Source organism: Priapulus caudatus, unplaced genomic scaffold (genome assembly GCF_000485595.1).
Source record: "Priapulus caudatus unplaced genomic scaffold, Priapulus_caudatus-5.0.1 Scaffold110, whole genome shotgun sequence".
Lineage (NCBI taxonomy): Eukaryota > Metazoa > Priapulida > Priapulimorpha > Priapulimorphida > Priapulidae > Priapulus > Priapulus caudatus.
In genome coordinates this window covers 351,640-354,812 of record NW_014577171.1, presented here as the reverse complement: position 1 = coordinate 354,812, position 3,173 = coordinate 351,640, and positions in this window count along the sequence as shown.

The following is a 3,173-nucleotide window of genomic DNA, read 5'->3' as shown; positions in this document are numbered from 1 at the left end:
CCCCTCCGTATAAAGTGACCCTATACTAGTTCGGAGGTGAAACTGGGAAGATCCTCCTTCTGACGTTCCATGACGTTCTTGCGATCGCTGGATTCGCCGAACCGGATTCTGACCGAAATTTTGGTTACAATATAGGGACACTAAATTGGTAGCAAATCTAAGAAACTCGTCAGAGGCGACGATTAATTGTACTGAGATAAATCTCGATTCCTCAATGCAGCAAGTTCTCAACGCATACGCAGCACGACATAATACAGTTGCCAGTGACCACATAGAAACAGACCGCAGCTGAGATCACCGCACCAGTGTATGTGAATGATTTCCGCAAAAGCCAGATAATCGTCAAAAGTCACGCGTATTTATGCAGGAGTCGATGGACGGGCCATCAAAGAGACCAAAAAATCTTCACTAAAAGTGCAACAAATAGCTCGGAGAGAGAACGCGAGCGAGAATGTGTGTGTGTGTGTGTGTGTGTGTGTGTTGTGGTGTGTGTGTGCTGTGTGTGTTGTGTTGTGCGTGCGTGCGTGTGTGTGTGTGCGTGCGCGTGTTGTGTGTGCGTGTGCGCGTGTGCGTGTGCGTGTGCTGTGCGTGTGCGTGTGCGTGTGCGTGTTGCGTGTGCTGTGTGTGTGTGTGTGTGTGTGTGTGGTGTGTGTGTGTGTGTTGGTGTGTGTGTGTGAGAGACGAGAGAGAGCGAGGGCGAGGCGAGGGCAAGAGCGAGTGATTGGGAGGGCGAGGGTCGGTCCACTAAATAAGAAGCCCCAAGGTGCTTTCTCCATGCGAAATAACTTGGCTTAGCCATGCAGCTTATATCCTGGATCTGTGGTGCTATCAGCGTCGTATGCTGGCGTGATAGTTCTCTTCGATGCCACGACTGTGACACTCCACAGTAAATATGCAGAACTACATTTTGTACGCAATCCCTGCAGAGCGCGAAATACAGTCGTATAGAATCAAATTTTCGTACTCAGTGCGTTTGCATGCGGAAATGGAACGACGAAGCGGAAATAAAAATTTCAATCGAAGCTAAGATTTAAAAATTTGATTGAATTTAGATCTTTTAGAGCGCGTTTGAAAAGGAAATTTGGGACAGAGACGGTCAGTGTAGGCATCACATATAGTAAGGCTGGCGAGATTTGTAGCTGATACAATAAACTCTCATTAGCAGATTCGCGGACATATCTATATCGATGTTCTCCCTGTAACTACACCCGCTAGCGTCGTAAACACAATCTAAAAACAAAAATGCGTGCACCGATACCGCAGGCAGCCAACAAGACGAGGCCCGGCACATGGGCCCGCATTTGTAAATATATACGCCTTCCCGCCCGCGCACGTTAACCGAAAATAGATGGCGACAGTGGAGAGAGCGCGGGAGCAAAATGCGAGGTATAATAAACGGCAGGTGGGAGGCATGGAAGCCGGCACGCGCAGTGCATGATCCGGCAGCGGGGGTCCATCAACAAGCGAACCAACCCTGCAGCTGTAAAAAGAAACCCGCTGGCCAAACACATCGTAATCACATGTACTAGTGCAGCAGCAGCAGCAGCAACCATCTAACAATACTATCGAGATAGTAGGGTAGGTTGCACGCGGCCAGAAGAGGCGTGGAGGCCCTATTATCTACTGATATATATATACATACGAGACTGCATCTGTTTTCGTTCGCCCGGACCTCGATTCGACCGTTGACCTGGTGTTAGTTGCTGATGGAATGCGCGGGAGATCGATCACTGTTAAATCCTCAAGCCGAACCGAGGAAATTTTTATTTTTACTCCAGAGGGAAGAGGAGTTCGCATATAGGCTTTCCGCCTCGCGTAATTTATGCATGACACTACGTAAAGCGCGCTGATATGAAATATTTCCCTAATTGATTGCTAGAAGAGCACGAGCTCAATTACGTGGGGGATTATATTGAAATCGTAGTGCATTGTAATAAGAATTGCCCCGACAGACTGGCCCTATAATGTTACAAATGGCAAAGGGCACGAGAGCAAAAGGACAAACTCCTACCGCTTGTCTCGAGTTTTTCTGTAGTTATCTCTGACTGGCTAGTTGAGATATCTACCGAGATATCTAGCGGTACCTCTACTATCGCGTGGAAAACGCATTTCAATTTAGTTTCTCCGCTCTGGGAAGTGCTCTCCTCTGATTTTACTCACTTTTCATTATCCATTTCCGTCGGATTTTGACTGCTCCCTGCAATCAAGTTCATGAAGGGCTATGTATACCGTGACAAGCAATTTATATAAAAGAGTTATAGTCTCTCTTGAGGTTTGCTAGTTCTGTCGGGAATCTCTCCATCTGTAGCGTTTAGATTGCGAGATATTCACCGAGGGTCCTTGAACGGACTCCATATGTTGGTGGCTCAGGCTAAAGGCTGAACGCTCTGGTGAAACTGGGCCAATTCTTGAGCGACAGTTAGCTTTGGAGGACGGAGTCCATTTTCTGCAACGGGAATTTTGTCGTTTTCAAGGCGAGAGAGGCCGGGGAGTTTTTCACATGGTGTTCCAGCTGTTTGCAATCAAGAGTAAGCCTAACGTGTTTTTGACGTCCGTTCAAGTCCTGCGCGTGCGTTGGTCAGTCATGTAGCGCTATCGGCCCGAGTTAAAGAGCTTACATCGCGATTTGTTTGCAATTTTATTCTTTAGCCTAAACATTTTTAGGTTTATTTTTGTTAGAAAATTTCACATGGTGTATATGATAGAATATACAAATGTATAGTCCTTATTGGGCGCAGCCGGGATGGCGTGGAATTAGGCTGGGGGCATTGCGTTAAGCGATCGTAGATGCTTCACGCCGAACGGTTTACGCGGAAGGAAGTACTCGTGCAACGAGCCGAGGCCGCCATTTGTAAAACATTTACAACGGGAACTTACCAACCTTACCATAACGTTGTTCCACCGCATGGGGTTCACACATCTGTGGATATGGATGAAGTGACTGACTCGACGGGATTCAAAACCAATGCACAAACCTATGCAGTGTCTACATTTTTTCTTGCATTTAGCTGTAGTTGGAATCTTCGACTTTTGTTAGTTTTGGCCAGGTTTCTCTAGGTTTATGGTTTTGCTAAGGCTCTATTTTACAGAGTGCTTCTGTTACTTATATATATATATCAAGAGTAGATAATAACACACTTGTGTTATTAACTACTCTTGATATATATATATAA